Below are 18,683 nucleotides of genomic sequence, written 5' to 3' on the forward strand. Positions count from 1 at the left end.
CGAATTTAGTTTTACTTTTGATCCGGCCCTCCATAATATTTTCTGGTTCTCATTTGGCCCTATGCAAAAAATAATTGCCCACCCCTGTGCTAAGCAGTCGAGAAGAAAAGGACTCTATTTTAACATTCTCCCCCCAAAAAATATTTCAATTTTATTTTTGTTTTTGTTTTGAAAGGTTGCTGACATTATGAGCACAAATCACAATTGGCATAACATCATAACAGCGCCGCCTACTTGACGTTTTGTCGACTTCATAAAAGGCTGCGGTGAGTGGGGACGGGCTGGCCGCGGCCCTGCTTTGCTCGGATACGTTGTAAGATTTTAAGATATTAAGCAATGGCACTTACAAAGTGTCTATGCTATTAAGAGAATATGAGCCATCTTCACCCTGCACTCAAATTCTTCATGACCGTGTTTTCTTTTAAATAAGCTATGAAGCCCGTCACGCGCTTTATCATCTAAAACCGAAAGCAAAATCGACCTAATTGCACACAATCAACATATCCTATTGAGGAAATGTGCATGTCACATAAATAGATAAAAAGATTTTTTATTGGCTTAGGCCTGCTCAACGCGTGGCCGTTTAGTATGAGTAAGCCACGGATGTGGGAGTGCAATTTCACGCTTGCATCCACCCAATCGACCGCGTCATAATGCATGCTCTCCGTCAGCCTTCCTCAGGACCTCCCAATTCAGCGCTCACGCTTATATTTACAGTGACTTGTACCTTGCGTTGGACCAGACAATTCCATCGTCTTCTGCTTTGTCAATGTAATGCATTTCTCGTCAGAATATAAACTGACAACCGATTTTTTTTTTCTGTTGAGTCACCACTGAAATTATGGCAATGTTATGTTTTTGTTTTTTGTAGAAAACAGTCAGTCAGTCATTTTCCCAAACGCTTGATCCTCACTGGGGTCGCGGGGGGCGCTGGAGCCTATCCCAGCCGTCTACGGTCAGTAGGCGGGGGACACCCTGAATCGGTTGCCAACCAATCGCAGGGCACACATAGACGAACAACCATCCACGCTCACACTCACACCTAGGGACAATTTAGAGTGTTCAATCAGCCTGCCATGCATGTTTTTTTTGGAATGTGGGAGGAAACTGTAGTACCCGGAGAAAACCCACGCAGGCCCGGAGAGAACATGCAAACTCCACACAGGGAGGCCGGGGCTGGAATTGAACCCGGTACCTCCGCAGTGTGAAGCCGACGTGCTAACCACTGGACTACCGGGATGCCCCTTGTAGAAAACATTGTGCTGCTATTTTCTCATCCGGGGTTACTGGCAGGGACGTCCACAGACATTTTGGGGGGCACGGAGGGGCTTAAGCAGGACAACATGAGCAGCATGTCACCCCCGCCCCTTCCCCTGAGTCGTAAAACGTGATTGCCCTCTTCATTGAACAAAAAAGAAGACTCATTAAGGTTCCGTAAATGCACAACACTCAAAAACTGCGGGAAACTAAGAACACAGTTGTGTAATACGTGTGGAGTAAAATTTGAAGAAAAAAAAGGGTAAAAAATGGTTTGGCTAAGGAGGTGATTGCAAATCAATCATTTTCCCCTCGAACATCTCTGCAAGTAAAATAAGAGAAAAAGACTAATTTTCCACTTCAACTGAGACGGCGTTCAAGGCTTTTCCCACAGCGGCCGTCCCGAGCCGAGTCCCCATTCATCACATTTGACTTTTCCGCTCACGAGGCTCAAATCCGTCAATCTGTTACTTTTTGACAATAATTTCACAATTACTTTGCGCAATCACTATCGCGGTGCCGAATCTCTCCTTCCTCCACACTGTAGATGTTAATCATACATACAAAGCCTATTTGGCTCGCAGAAAGCCTCTGAAGGTCAAAAAGCGCTGCTGGAATCGATTGACAAACTGTCGCAGTCAACGTGAACTCTTTTTATTTTGTTTTTTTAAAGCACCTGGTATATTTTGTGATATTTTCTTTAATCAATGTATATCTTCTCAGAGATAAACTCTTGAACTCGCTTTGGAATGCTTTTAAATGATTGCAAGTGAGATAAACTCATGCATAACTTGCATGCCTAAGCGACTTCATAGTTTGCTTTGCTAGGTTCCTGAATTGTCGAAACTTGTTTGCAAAAGAGGGAACAAGGCAAGATGTTCTCGTGGAATGCCACTTGGTTACACAACAAACAGTGTGGCGGTAGGGGGAGGTGAGAATGGCCACTCACCCCTCCCGATGCACACACTTTAGAGGATAAAAGGAGGGGAGCGATGCTCCTTTAGCAGAGTCTGCTGTGGGTAGCGTACGGACGCCCAGCTCGTATTGTGAAGCTCACTCTGCTGAGGTTGTTGGCTCTCCACCATTATGGCATTGTCTGCTGGTCAGGCAGCATCTCAGCCCGGGACAGAAAGAGACTGGAGCGACTGGTCAGGAAGGCCAGTTCTGTCCTGGGTTGCTCCCTTGACACTCTGGAGGAGGTGGGCAACAGAAGGATGCTAACTAAGCTAAAAGCTATGATGGCCAGTCCCTCCCACCCCCTCCAGCCCAGCCTGACAGCACTTGGTAGCTCCTTCAGCCAGAGACTGTTACACCCGCGCTGCAAGAAGGAGAGATACCGACGCTCGTTCCTACCGACTGCTGTCAGGCTGATGAATAAAAAATAACAATCATAATAATAATAATAATTCAATGATGTGAAGGAAAATTGTAAATAGTACTGCGATTTATCCATTTTGTGTTCATATTGCATTTAATTGAAAGATGTTTGTTGTTTTTTTTCTTCTTTCTACATACATTCTTGCTGCTGGAGGCTGTAAATTTCCCCAGTGTGGGACGAATAAAGGATATCTTATCTTATCTTATCTTATCTTAATGGCATACGGTAAGAGTATGTCATCTTTAGCTTCATACAACTTGTTTGAACTGTGTTATCACTTCTGTGTGAGACCAATAAAGTGCCTATTGTCGTGTGTCGTGTCGTTATTCCTGAGTGCCTATCCCCAACGATCCTATTAAAATTGACACTCACACCGATTGAGTGTCAGAAGTGTTTCAAAACAGCACCTCACATCTATGTTCATTCGGCAGTCCTTTTCACTGGTTTTACGATGCAAAAAAAAAAACGTGGCATCGGGTCAAGTGTGTCACCCGCCTCTCGTTGTTGCTTGTTTATCATTTGTAAAACGGTCACGTTCATCGGCAGTCTAACACACGGTTCATTGCCAAACACCGTCAATGTCATTTTGGGCGAATACTCACATGACCAATATGGGTGCCCCGACTCCTGATAGGGTGCTTGCTAACTTTGCGACCCACTTTCGAGCAGGTTTTAAGTTTCTTTAGGTCAAATGCAAATGGGAGGCGAGTGATGTCGGTGCCTCCAGGAAATGAACGAGCAGAACAGAACTGTCTGCGAATTTGCGCTTGAAGCCGTCTTACCACCAGACGCCAGATAAACTACTGCGGGCACTTGGCTTGTGTCATTTTTCGGAGAGACTAAAACTGTGGAATGCTAATAGCGGCTCTGCATGGTTGAAGAAGTGCATATTGTACTTTTGTACAACGGTGCAACTGTAGCAGGCAAATATCTTTCTCTCTCTCTCTCCACATGCATCAGCCGTTTAAATGGTATCGCACAAGAAGTCACTTTCATGACTGCGAACATTTCATGTCACCGCAGGGGAGCAACAGATTGTCACTTTTCTCAGCGGGGAGTTTTTGCGCTCCAAAAGCTAATCATAGAACCTGTTGTCATCGTATCCAACAGAGCAAATGTTTCTGCTAAACAGGCTAAACCGGAATGTTGCGTGCGTGGCCTCGTCTCGCTTTTGACTCGGGCGAATGTGTCGGGAGAAAAGACTCCAGGTGCACCGGTAGAGGAGTAGGTGGAGGTTTTTGGCGCCGTTCAGAGCTCGGAGTCGTTGCGGATTTCACCGCGGCGTCGGTGGATATTGATCAACGCAGAGAATTCATGGCCACTCCAATAGCAGACATGTCTTGGTCATCCGGATACTTGTTCTGACTTTTCATTCATTCATTCATTCATCTTCCGAGCCGCTTGATCCTCACTAGGGTCGCGGCGGGTGCTGGAGCCTATCCCAGCCGTCTTCGGGCAGTAGGCGGGGGACACCCTGAATCGGTTGCCAGCCAATCGCAGGGCACACAGAAACAAACAACCATTCGCACTCACACTCACACCTAGGGACAATTTAAGATAAGATAAGATAAGAAGATAAGAAAACCTTTATTAGTCTCGCAATGGAGAAATTCCAGATTCACAGCAGCAAAGTTATGAAAGGAAGAAGTAGAACAACAAAAAAATAGGAGCTGCTGGAAAGGCAGCCACTCTCGCGGCGCCATTTTGAAGTCAAAATAACACAAGACAACACATAGGACAGAGACGGTCGTGCAATCTTCACCACTTTTCTGCATACACTTTGTTGTCTGAAGCAGTTATAGATGAAAGAGGAGAGGATCAAAGTGTCCTTTCACCAGTGGATCAGAGACATCATGCTGAAAAATGTGCACACGTCTGCTACAAGCAAAGTTTTGAAAGCAAACACGAAGCTGTAGCGTCCATTGACGAAAAGAGATTAGTTCACTTCTCCTGTCCCACATAATCCGCTTCAAACTCCAAGCCGCGACTCCCAGCTCCAAATCCGCATCGGCACTCCGCGCCAACGCTCCTTTCTTCTCATCGTCGGCTCCTCAAGACATTGAACATTTAGAGTGTTCAATCAGCCTGCCACGCATGTTTTTGGAATGTGGGAGGAAACCGGAGCACCCGACTTCCGAACGCACATTCCGGAAGTCGTGTCTGAGCGGTCAGAGGGGTTGGTCAAAGGGTGAAGTATCTGTGAAAGGCAAGCACGTCAATAAGAAGTCGATATGGCTCATCTTAATGTTCCGTTAGCTCCGTTAGCTTGGGACGCCATTAAGCACAGGGAGACAGTGGCATGATTTGAAAAGCGCTCTTCTCCTTCACGAGGATTAAAAATCTCAACTTGAATTGAATTTCTTTGAGACGGGATGATTTATTTTAGATGGTAGGCTTGCAGAGTGACATTCGCGGAGCAGTAGACCAGATTGCACGGAGGGAAGTTCAGACGATGATGTCTAATCTTGAATTGATAAGGATGATTAGATAAATACACGTACGAGTCATTGAGACACCTTTAAGGCTTCACTTATGTGTGTTTTTAGAGTAGTGTCAATGAGCTCATTAGAAGGAAATTGCCACTTAGCGCAGAAAATGATCTTACTTTTCCTGGAGTTGTTGCACGCCCGTGGACTGGTGAGAAGAAATCAATTGATGGCACTTTGCACGACTTTATATTTATATTCACGTATTCTTCTGGCCTGAATTCATAAATAAACTCGATGCACAGCTTCGGATACAAGCGGCCGAAATGAGTTTTCTCCACAGGGTGTCTGGGCTCTCCCTTAGAGACAGGGTGAGAACCTCGGTCATCCGGGCAGGGCTCAGAGTCGAGCCGCTTCTCCTCCACATTGAGAGGAGCCAGATGAGGTGGCTCGGGCATCTGATGAGGATGCCTCCTGAGCGCCTCCCCGGTGAGGTGTTCCGGGCATGTCCCACCGGGAGGAGACCCCGAGGAAGACCCAGGACACGCTGGAGAGACTGTCACCCAGCTGGCCTGGGAACGCCTCGGGATCCCCCGGGGAGAGCTAGAAGAAGTGGCTAGGGAGAGGGAAGTCTGGGCTTCCCTGCTAAAGCTCCTGCCTCGGATAAGCGGTAGAAGATGGATGGATGGATGGATGGATGGATGGATGGATGGATGGCACAGCTTAATCATTCCAACAAATCAACAGGCCAGGCCGTATATTTTCCGCAAGGTAGCACGTGCTCCATCACAAACAAATGACTGAAAATGCTGCGCTCGTATTTCTTCACTCGATTTTTAATGACGTGACACCTTGTCACAATCATCGTCCATTGGATTAAGCTCAGTCTTCCTCGTTTGGGAATGCAAAATTTCACTGAAAAAAAAAAACACTGCCGGAGCGTGACTACTTTGACAGGTTACTCCGGATAAAATTTCACCCCGGCTCAACTTCTCAGTCCCCGTAATTGTTCTGGAAATGTGTGGTGGTTCAGCGTGGCATTTGGCCAGACCCTGTTTGGGCTTGTGGGGTGGACACAAAGCCAACAGCAGAACCTTGGGACATGCGTGGTGACAGGTATGATGGAGAGCCACATTTAGCAAAGATTTGTGTGTATTTGTGCTGCGTTGTGTGTGTGTGTGTGTGTGTGTGTGTGTGAGAGCGAGAGAGAACTCTGAGGAATAATCACTCATTACTGCCATTTGTGCGGTGAGGATGTGACAGGGATGAATATATCAATGCCTGCCCTTTGGTCAGCAGCCGTCGGACGTGCGCCAAATGGAAGTGATGAAGTGCCGTAGTTCGGCAGAGTTTGGCCGCTTCACAATCATCTTTTTGTCCCGTGTTGACCGAAAATTCAAAAAAGATCAACGCGGCATCACGTCGCGATGTACAGCCGCTTTGGTAATCGAGGGCGATGATGGGTCGGCGGAGTTGAACGGAGGGCAGAAAAGTTAGGTTGTACTCAGAGCTGAAGAAACAGGCGCGATTTTTAGAGCAAAATATCTTACGAGCCGCCATCCATCTTCCGAGCCGCTTGATCCTCACTGGGGTCGCGGGGGGTGCTGGAGCCTATCCCAGCCGTCTTCGGGCAGTAGGCGGGGGACACCCTGAATCGGCTGCCAGCCAATCACAGGGCACACAGAAACGAACAACCATTCGCACTCACACTCACACCTAGGGACAATTTAGAGCGTTCAATCAGCCTGCCACGCATGTTTTTGGAATGTGGGAGGAAACCGGAGCACCCGGAGAAAACCCACGCAGGCCCGGGGAGAACATGCAAACTCCACACAGGGAGGCCGGAGCTGGAATCAAACCCGGTACCTCTGCACTGTGAAGCCGACGTGCTAACCACTGGACTACCGGGCCGCCCAGCAAAATATTACAAGTTGAAATTTTTCAATTTCGAGGCTCGACAAATTGGTTCCGCAAGCAGTTATAAGATCGTTTTAACCCTCATATTATGTTGAAAAAAAAATCACATTGATTTTGTTGTGGGTCATTTTGACCCGCACTGTAAAAATCCACACAAAATAGTCAAAAAACAGGTTACACCAGTAACAACTTTGTTTAAGATGATGTAAACATTCAGATAAGAGACAGACAACAGATTTTTAATCCCAAAAGTATATTTAAGAACTGTTTAGTTAAAGTTTTTCCATGTCACGCTTCTTTTTTTCATTTAACTTTTTCTGAGATTTTCAGTGTTTTATCTACAAAGTATTGCCCTGGCAGTTGTATGTGTGCTGTCAGATTGTCAAATCCCCTTTTGGTGGAATTGTAATCCAGGATCATTTGTGGCTTCATGTCTTCTCTTGTGTTCAGAGATGCATCAGTTTGCATTGTGCCCATTACAAGAACATTTTTGTTTTTCTTTGTGCAATATGACACAACTGCTGCTTTCTCACACTCCTCAGCCTCCCTGGTAAGGTCTATTCAGGGGTGCTGGAGAGGAGGGTCCGTCAGGAAGTCGAGCCTCAGATTGAGGAGGAGCAGTGTGGTTTTCGTCCCGGCCGTGGAACAGTGGACCAGCTCTACACCCTTAGCAGGGTCCTTGAGGGTATGTGGGAATTCGCCCAACCAGTCTACATGTGTTTTGTGGACTTGGAGAAGGCGTTTGACCGTGTCCCTCGGGGAGTTCTGTGGGGGGTGCTTCGTGGGTATGGGGTACCGAACCCCCTGATACGGGCTGTTCGGTCACTATACCACCGATGTCAGAGTTTGGTTCGCATTGCCGGCAGTAAGTCGGAATCGTTTCCAGTGGAGGTAGGACTCCGCCAAGGCTGCCCTTTGTCGCCGCTTCTGTTCATAACCTTTATGGACAGAATTTCTAGGCGCAGCCGAAGCGTTGAGGGGGTCCGTTTTGGGGGCCTCAGTATTTCATCCCTGCTTTTTGCAGATGATGTGGTGCTGTTGGCTCCTTCAAACGGGGCTCTCCAACTCTCACTGGAGCGTTTCGCAGCCGAGTGTGAAGCGGTTGGGATGAAAATCAGCACCTCCAAATCTGAAACCATGGTCCTCAGTCGGAAAAGGGTGGAGTGCCCCCTCCGGGTCGGGGAGGAGATCTTACCCCAAGTGGACGAGTTCAAGTATCTTGGGGTCTTGTTCACGAGTGGGGGTAGGAGGGAGCGGGAGATCGACAGGCGGATCGGTGCAGCGTCTGCTGTGATGCGGACGTTGTATCGGTCTGTCGTGGTGAAGAAGGAGCTGAGCCAAAAGGCGAAGCTCTCAATTTACCGGTCGATCTACGTCCCAACCCTCACCTATGGTCACGAGCTATGGGTCGTGACCGAAAGAACGAGATCCCGGATACAAGCGGCTGAAATGAGTTTTCTTCGCAGGGTGTCCGGGCTCTCCCTTAGAGATAAGGTTAGAAGCTCGGTCATCCGGGAGGGGCTCAGAGTCGAGCCGCTTCTCCTCCACATCGAGAGGAGCCAGATGAGGTGGCTTGGGCATCTGATTCGGATGCCTCCTGAGCGCCTCCCCGGTGAGGTGTTCCGGTCATGTCCCACCGGGAGGAGACCCCGAGGAAGACCCAGGACACGCTGGAGAGACTATGTCACCCAGCTGGCCTGGGAACGCCTCGGGATCCCCCGGGGAGAGCTGGAAGAAGTAGCTAGGGAGAGGGAAGTCTGGGCTTCCCTGCTAAAGCTGTTGCCCCCGCGACCCGGCCCCGGATAAGCGGTAGATGATGGATGGATGGATGGATGGATGGATGGATGCTGCTTTCTCAGTGAAAACAAATACTGAGGAATGCAGAGGTCTGCCCTGCATCTTCAGAATTTCACCGGGAATTTTTATCTTATTATTTCTTCTGACTGTTGCCAACATAGTCAGCTTTCTCCCCTGAACTTCATCTCCAAGGCCGTAATATTGTAAAGAAGTGACTTTGCAATCCTTCACTCATCTTCAGAACCACACGCATCATCTGAATCTTCTCAGATGCTCCTCCAGGTAGCTTTCCAGTATGCACTTGCATATTCCATACAAAACTGGATATTGCATCACAGGCTGCCCACATTTTGATGCCATACGTGCCAGAAAGATTCTGTGTCTCTGAAATGTCTTCCTCTGCATCACTATCCCAGTTCAAACTCTGTGATGAAGCTTATTCAGCTGTAAATTTTCTGGAGAATCATTTTTGTATGTTGGTCATAGAAATGACATGAGAAGAGTGACGAGTCAAATGAGAGAAAGTTCCTGCTCTACACATACCTGGCTGGGTATCTGGAAGTCACTGAGCAGTCAAAACAAAGTACTGTTCATCAATTAGACATGTTTCTTTTGGATCTGAAAAGCTACTTACCCATATTAAAGTATCTGGGTCAAAATGACCCCAACATCATATTTGTATGCAAACTGTGCACAGACATCCCACTACACATCAGAGTGTCCAGATTTTACACACCAGTTCATGACCCTAGATGAGGAAAAGTCACTAAATTTCATGAAGAAAAAGAAAGGATACCCACTGTTTTGGTCACCACAAAAATTGAAACGGGTCAAATTGACCCTTATCATAATATAAGGGTTAATGCAACCGGTGGAACCAAAAGCACGTGTGGATGCAATTTTTGTTGATCAAACCACATCTATTTACAATTTAAGCCCCAAATGCTCACATGCCAACTGTCCCATCGACACATTCCTGTTATCTACTTGACCACAAACCGATTCCCCATTTTTGACAATGCGCCCGATCAAATGATTTCAGTTTTGCGCCGTTCTCCTACTCTTGTTTAAACACTTGAATTCGTTTCTCTTTGATCAAATAAGTAAGGTGTCATTTTCAGGTTTTACCCGCCCGGGTATTTTTTATAAGAGGTCAATTTCAAAAATCTTTAACTGATGCTCCGCGCCTCTGGAAATTACGGAGCGATTGACTCGCTTCATTTCTCGTGATGAGGATGACATCTATAAACATCCCCATGAGACATATGAAGCCGTTCGTCTTCCATGGGACCGCACATTTTGCGGCGCGTTCTCTGATCTATTAATCATATTTCTTTTAATGAGGCGCACGCTCGCTAAGCTCTCAAGAAGAAACAAACCACAGAGACAAAGATCTGATCTTAGATTGTGATTCTGTATGTGACGTTGTCTGGCATCCTTCATCAAATGTGGGACATGCTTTCTTCTGATTTGTGTTTTATAATCAGTTGGCACAATGAGACCGTTAAGTGTGACAAAATCCATGACTAGTGAGGCACTACTTCTCAAACAGCCAACCCCCTGGGTTGCAATTCTTCTGTGCCTGTTTTTTTTTTTAAACTCTTTAAATCACAGGTGACAAACTCAAGGCACGGGGGCCAGATCTGGCCCGCCACATCATTCCATTTGGCCCACGAAAGCCAATCAACTTCGACCATGATTGCTAAAATCTAGATGAAAATTTCAACTTCTCATATGGAATAAATAAGAACGATATTTTAAGCATTTTTTTTTGTTACCAAACCCCTCGTTACAGTAACTTAGACAATCGACAAATCAACCATCTTTCTTATCTTATTTAAATGCTTTCACAATCATCACGGCCCTCCAGGGAAAATGGTCACTTCAATGTGGCCCGCGACAAAAATGTGTTTGGCACTCCTGCTTTAAATGCAAAGAAATGCGTGTGTGTGTGTGTGGGGGGGGGGGGGGGGCGTCACTGCCTCACTTGCCTAACCAGAGTGCACATACGTGTACAAAATCTGAATACAGTCTAACAGTGTACTAGTCTAATGTTTTGTTTTGTTTGTTTCTCTTCCTGCTAAGTTTATGTCTTGTATTTTTCTTTGTCCTCTCTTTCATCCAACCTGATCAAACCTTGTCCTGTCCCATTCCGATTTTCTATAAATATAATAATAATAATACATTTTGGGCGGCCCGGTAGTCCAGTGGTTAGCACGTCGGCTTCACAGTGCAGAGGTACCGGGTTCGATTCCAGCTCCGGCCTCCCTGTGTGGAGTTTGCATGTTCTCCCCGGGCCTGCGTGGGTTTTCTCCGGGTGCTCCGGTTTCCTCCCACATTCCAAAAATATGCATGGCAGGCTGATTGAACACTCTAAATTGTCCCGAGGTGTGAGTGTGAGCGTGGATGGTTGTTCGTCTCTGTGTGCCCTGCGATTGGCTGGCAACCGATTCAGGGTGTCCCCCGCCTACTGCCCGGAGACAGCTGGGATAGGCTCCAGCACCCCCCGCGACCCTAGTGAGGATCAAGCGGTTAGGAAGATGAATGAATGAATGAATGAATGAATGAATGAATAATACATTTTATTTGTGGGCGCCTTTCTAGAAACTCAAGGACACCTTACAACAAGCAGTTAAAATCACGAGTACAATGTTAAAAACAACATCAAATAAGAAAAAATAAATACAACAAAAATAAATAAATAAATAAAATAATGGCTTTATGGTCTGAGTGAATAGGCTTGTCGAAACAGATGTGTTTTGAGGCTGGATTTGAAATGTGAAATATTGATCATAATACACATCACCACAGAGGTTATTGGTCCTCCGTTGTGCAGAAAGATGTCGCAGCATTAAAAAGGTATAGATCCTCCGCTCTGTATGACCTAACAGCCAAGAAGGAAAAGTGACCACCCCCCCAACTGTAGCAGTTTATATGGAGAGCACAATTTGTACAAAAGTCAATTCAAGGTGGTTTGCAGCTACACGAAATTACAAGAAGAAGAAGAAGAAAAACTCCCGCAACAATTCCTGTGTCTTTGGTCCAAACGTTCGTGAGCGATCTGCTGTTCCACCAGTGGCCTGCTGGTGGCCTCGAGGTGTGTCAAATTGCTGTGAGATTCTCTGGAGGAGGCAGGGAAGAAGAGACAAGCGTTCCTTTCACATTAGCATACAGTAGGATGGGACTTTTTTGAAAAGCGTGTTCATAAAAAAAAAAAAAATGGGGACAATAATGGGTGTCTTTCCTGAAACGGTCGTTGTCGAAGACGTGGTCCTTTTACACTTCTTGTCAACCATGTTTCAATCGGGCTTGTGCATCCTGAGACTGACACCGAGCGGAAGACTCCCGTCTGAATCATTCCTGTTAACCCGCCTTCCATTCTACAGCTGTGCGTGGTTTGATTTATTACAATTTGGAACGGAATAACATCGCACCCACCTCCTCACAGGCCACCTAGTTTCCCATGGCTGCTATTAGAGGGCACTTTTCACAGACAAACAGCAATTCGAGGCGGCTGCAATGCAAGAGTGGAAAACTGCTCTCGGCGTGAAGAAAACGGTGAATTTGCGACTGGGCTGATGGCGTCAGGCAGTCAATGACTGCAAAGGATTTTCATCCAAGTAGATCAAAAAGTAGAAAGTCAAAGGTGCCAATTTTCTACAATTTAAGTACCTTGAATGCATCAAAGTCCCGCAATGATAAAGGTCATACTTTCTCTCAAATTAGGTTTGAAAAGAAGATTATATTTTAAATGATCACAGCAATATCAAAATAACTTCAATTATCATCTGGTCATTTCTTGGCTCAGGCTATGATTTCCCCTGGAAGATAAAGAATTAACGCAACAAAATCTCAGAAAGGACAGAAAATATTAATTTGGGACTCACGCGTGTACCCAGGCGGTGCTGATTCTGCAATAATTTCCCTTACATAACACTCCACGTTGCATAAAACTGTCGTTGAACTCCGAAGAGGAGTCAACAAGTCTGTCGGCCCCAAACGCTTCCCGGCAAAACATTTTCAGTTGCATCGTCTCATTTCAACACAAAGAAACAAAAGTTCAGGAGCAATATTGATTTAAAAAAAAAAAAGATTTGACCTGAGACATAGTGTACTTATATATATAATTTTTATTTTGCTGCAAGAGAATGGAACAAGACTCCTCGTGTTATGCGCACATGTGCATGTGCGTGTGTGTGTGTGTGTGTGTGTGTGTGTGAATGCATTGATTCCAGATGCATCATCAAGTAATACACATCGCATAATAATCAATCAGGCTGATGGCAGATTATTGATTCTAAACTAACCTTCTCCTTCCTGTGCAGTTGCTTCTGACAACCATAACATTTTTTTTTCTTTCTGTTTTATGTTTTTCTTGTCTTTTGAAATAGACGGAGGATGCACTATTGAACCATTTATCTTTCTCCATACCTTTGCGGAGTGAAATAAATGAAAAGACAATTATATCTCATTTTGCTCTCGAGTCAAGGCAAACAAATCAGCCTTCAAAATAACAAAGCCTTTATTGATTCTGAACTCATCTCATCCTCCACGTACAGACATATTTAGGCCCGATGTATTATGTATTGTGTATTTCGATTGTATCTAACTCCATTCAATTGAAATACTTGAGATTTAACACAAACAGGCCAATAAAGCTCATGTTTGAGTGATTTGTAAGTCAAAAGTAAGATTGAGAGAGGGGGACTCTCATACATACATACATACATAAACATAAGACCAATTTTTTTTAATGAGAAATGACAGATGTTTATATTTATCATTCATCACAAAAAAAAATCAAATGAATAAGGATTGTATAGTAAATTTCAGTAGTTAACATAGCACATCCTCTGGTTTTCGAGATAAACACGAGGAGCGTCCGATTTGGCCGCAAACACTCTGATCGCTACGATCTTAATGTCTTCAAAATACGATAGAACCAAAATTCAAAGTGCATGAAAATCTCAACTCACCACAATGCTGAATCAGTGCGAGCGCCGAGCTTGATTTTTTTGCAAGCGGGCGGTCCCATCTCGGGGTAATAGGAGACAATGACACCTGAAGTGTGTGCTTCACGTCGAGTCTACTTCGTCATTTAGTTTTAGTCGCCGTTGCTGCACAAAACCCCCGCCTCACATAGGTAGCATGTCGGAAATGGCAACAGCGCTATTGTGGCGATCTCAGAGTGTTCAGCCTTAACTTGAATCCAGAACACCGGCAGAGTTGTTGTCTCAAACGTACATTTGAGGCCGCCGTCATTTGCGATCTCCAGCAGTTTTTTTTTACTCATTTACCAAGCTCTGGTGTTTTGTTTTTAGCGTAATCAGTCACGTGACGGAGAAACGTGGTTTGACGTGTGTCAAGCGAAACAGCCGGATGTAAAGGAGAATCCGCTAGTTTTTCAAAATAAAATATCTTTCGTATTCCAAAATAAATACGACAGAATTAATGTAAGTTCTAATTGTGCAGCCCGGTACCAAATGCCCCGAGGACCGGTACCGGTCCGCGGCCCGGCGGTAGGGGATCCATGACCTAGAACACTAGAAGAACAGATTCTGGCCTGACACCTTAGTGGCCTTTGTAAACAAAGCACTTTCAGGAACAATTGTGTGTTGTTATATCCTTCATAAGTCATTGACGCACAGAGCCAAAGACATTTTCTCATCCGAACAAGCTAGCAGTTGTACTCTCCTCATCGCGCCAGTGAGCGTGACGTCACTTCCCAACCTCCAACCACGTGAAGTGGATCACTGGAATTACACACACAAAAAGTGCTTAAAGTGCAGACAGTCAATTACAGAGGACAAATTTCCTCAAACGTTGAATGATTTCGGAGCTGTTTACGAGGGCTGACTATGGATCACATTCGTAGCCCTACTTTAGTAGAGCCGTGCATTTTTTTTCCCACGGATAAATCCTATTCTTTCTCCCACCAGTGCTCCTACTTATCTCAGAGCAGCCACCCACCCAGGCTAAGTGGTGATAAAAACAAATCCACCTCTGCTCTAAAGCTACCAACAAGCCATGTAGGATGCTTAATTTTTTATTTCATAAAAGGCCCTCGTGAAGCTGTACTTTTTTTATGAACGGACACGAAGGTGCGAATTTTTATCTCGCTCCTGTAATATTCTCGAGCATGTTCCTGTTTTACGCACTTATGTCTTCCTTTGTGATGGGGTTCCTATGTCAGGATATGAATGGCCTTTTCATTTTCTCTGCACTTGGACAAATTTGAGACACCCGCGTTTCAACACTTATTGTTTTACCAGCTACTGTATATTCAACTCTTGTGATATTTTTAACACATCCATCGCGCATGTAGTCGAAATTACATCATCAGAAATGTGCAAATGTGACGAACAGATGATTGCATGATAAACATTTGCTGTTTTAAATATTTCATATTGCTTTCAAATCCATTACCTCCATGATGACACCTTCTGTACACACATCTAAACAGTGGTAAGAGCTCATTCTGGTGCTCAAGGACATGTTTGGCCTCCCCTCTCCCTGTTCGCACTCTTCATAAATGGAAGCGTGGAGGTCAAGTCTTCAGCTAATGATCTCAAATGTGAGTAGCATGACCCTAATGATTTGCTAATGCAGTCTCTGCACTAAGTATAAGATTACTTCACTCGCATTCACCCGTGGTGTAAAATATCGCATATAATCCTGCAGGCAGACATATCGGGTTATTAACAGAGTGGAGAGGATGAAGTCAGAATGGAGATATATCAGTAGGTATTGGAGCAACTGTATTTTGAATATGATTAAAGTCGGTCGCTTGTTGGTGTTTATTTTATGGAGTCAGTTTCACAAGACATTGTAATAATTTTGAGTTGGTCAAAGAACACCAGGGACATGTGGCTACACATGTACATCACAATGTGATGCAGAAAAAAAAATATGACTTGGCTTTTTAAAATGTATATCAATATATATGCATACAGGGCGGCCCGGTAGTCCAGTGGTTAGCACGTCGGCTTCACAGTGCAGAGGTACCGGGTTCGAATCCAGCTCCGGCCTCCCTGTGTGGAGTTTGCATGTTCTCCCCGGGCCTGCGTGGGTTTTCTCCGGGTGCTCCGGTTTCCTCCCACATTCCAAAAATATGCATGGCAGGGTGATTGAACGCTCTAAAATTGTCCCTAGGTGTGAGTGTGAGCGTGGATGGTTGTTTTTTCTATGTGTGCCCTACGATTGGCTGGCAACCGATTCAGGGTGTCCCCCGCCTGCTGCCTGGAGACAACTGGGATGAGCTCCAGCATCCCCCGCGACCCTAGTGAGGATCAAGCGGAAGTGGTACAAGCGGTACGGAAGATGAATGAATGATGAATGAATATATGCATACTCACACATACATATTTATATTCATTCATTCATTCATTGTCCAAACCGCTTGATCCTCACTAGGGTCGCGGGGGGTGCTGGAGCCTATCCCAGCTGTCATATTTATATTTCAAATCAATAATGCCGAACTTAATATTGATCACAAGAGCCTTGTTAAAAATTCAGCCTTCACAAAGTTAGCGCCACAAAATGTTGCCACACCTCTAAGTATAAAAAGGTCCATATCGATACAAATGACAATATTAAATTTAGAGGGTCGTTTTAATATTCTCCTCTCTGAGCCGTCAACTTATTGTGGTGGAGTGGTGTGTCTGTCCCAATGATCCGGGGCGCTAAATTGACTTCTGAAATGAGTTTCTTTCACCGGGTGTCCGCCTCTCCCTTAAGAGATTAGAAGCTCGGTCATGTAGGAGAGGTGGTTTAGGCATCTAGATAGGATACTTCCTGGAATCCTCCCTGCGGGACTTCTCCACCCGACACAGCTGGAGCATGACCAGGGACACGCCGGAGAGACGATGTTTCCTCTTGAAAGAGTTGGATGAAGTGGCTAGGGGAGAGGGATGTGTGGGCATCCCTGCTAACACTGCTGCCGCCCACCACTCGGCCTGGATAAAACAAAGACAATGGATGGATGGATCAAAGTTTATATTTCCACACCGTATGGATCTCGTTCTACTTTGCTGCTGAGTATTTACATTCCAAATCACAGTCACAAAGACATCGCAATATGACATTCAAATTCCCCACTGACCCGTACTCAATAAAAAAGCAATAAGACCTCAAGGAATATACTAAAAAGTGAGAATTCATATTTGTTTTCAACTAATCAGTAGTCACTGATATTCCAAACTCCACCCCATCCATCCATCCATCATCTACCGCTTATCCGGGGCCAGGTCGCGGGGGCAACAGCTTTAGCAGGGAAGCCCAGACTTCCCTCTCCCTAGCTACTTCTTCCAGCTCTCCCCGGGGGATCCCAAGTCGTTCCCAGGCAAGCTGGGTGACAAAGTCTCTCCAGCGTGTCCTGGGTCTTCCTCGGGGTCTCCTCCCGGTGGGAAATGACCGGAACACCTCACCGGGGAGGCGCTCAGGAGGCATCCGAATCAGATGCCCAAGCCACCTCATCTGGCTCCTCTCGATGAGGAGGAGAAGCGGCTCGACTCTGAGCCCCTCCCGGATGACTGAGCTTCTCACCTCATCTCTAAGGGAGAGCCCGCCCCCCCCCCCCAAACTGGTTCCACTAACAGTGGGAGTTTGCTGTGTCTACTACAGTCCTTTGATGACTCAAATGTGGCACATGTGAGCGAATGATTTTATTCTATTCTACAGCTGAAAAGTGACCAAACACACATGTTGTGTACTTGTTTTTTTTTTAAAGAAACTAGCTGTTGATGTTGCTTGTGTCGACAATGTTGAGGATGTGTCCGAAATGTATTGCATCATCCTCGAATACAAGGCCCACGGGAGCAGACGAATGGAAAATAGGGGCTACAACTTCCTCACATATCCCGCGTTACAGTGCCGCAACCAGATTGTCGTCATTGTCCGTTTTAATCGGTATGCCAGCTCCAATCTCCTTGCCGTACTGTAGAATACAGCAAAACATCACAACACCCACCCACGATAGCCGCTCCCACTCGCCTTCCCATTCTTCATGCAGAGTTACAGCACCATCAACCGGCAGTCAGAAGTAATGCAACAGACGTGTCACTGGAACAAAACGCAGGAATCGAAAATTCATCCCACTTATCCCACTTTACTGTCCTCCTCTTCGAGACACCCAAACACGTTCTTCCTCTTCAAAATGTGTCAATATTAAATAATAATTTTGATTTCAGAATAATTTATCACGGGTTTTCATTTTGTAGTGAATCATTAAACACCATTACACATTCAGTAGTGTACATTGATCTAGAAATACACCCCCCCCTCCCGTTTTTTGGTTCACAAAAAGATTTATCAGCTTCTATAATAATGCGGATTTGATGATAAAATCAGTGACTTTGTAAAATTGCACAATAAATAAATAAATACTGTAATTTTTGGGGCAGTATCTGTTTAAAAATGTAAGGCAGTTGTAAAGAACCCCTCTCCTAAAGTACACTGAACAAAAAAAATATAAACGCAGCCCTTTTGTTTTTGCTTCCCATTTTTCATGAGCTGAACTCAAAAGATTGAATGCTTTTTCGATGTTATAACAAGGCCCGCAGTGAATACATTTGTCCAAATCTGGGTTATGGGGCACTTCTTCTTTGTCAAGAAAATCCATCCACCTCGAAGGTGTAACATATCACAATGCTTATTATTGCACAGGTGTAACTTTGCTTCCTATTTTTGTATTGATACAGTATTTGTGTTTGGTATATTTGTGTTCAGTATACAGGGAGATTACGAACAAAACAGGGCGTTAGGGCTCGATTGGAAAGTAGTCGTCTACCGGCCATTGTGGCCATGTCGAAATAACCTTGAGCAAGATACTAATTCCAAATTGTTCCTGATGCTGTGCCATCAGTAGATGAATGAAACACAGCATTTTGAGAAAGTGCTATTCAAGTGAA

This window comes from Hippocampus zosterae, chromosome 4, assembly GCF_025434085.1.
Source record: "Hippocampus zosterae strain Florida chromosome 4, ASM2543408v3, whole genome shotgun sequence".
NCBI classification, from domain to species: domain Eukaryota; kingdom Metazoa; phylum Chordata; class Actinopteri; order Syngnathiformes; family Syngnathidae; genus Hippocampus; species Hippocampus zosterae.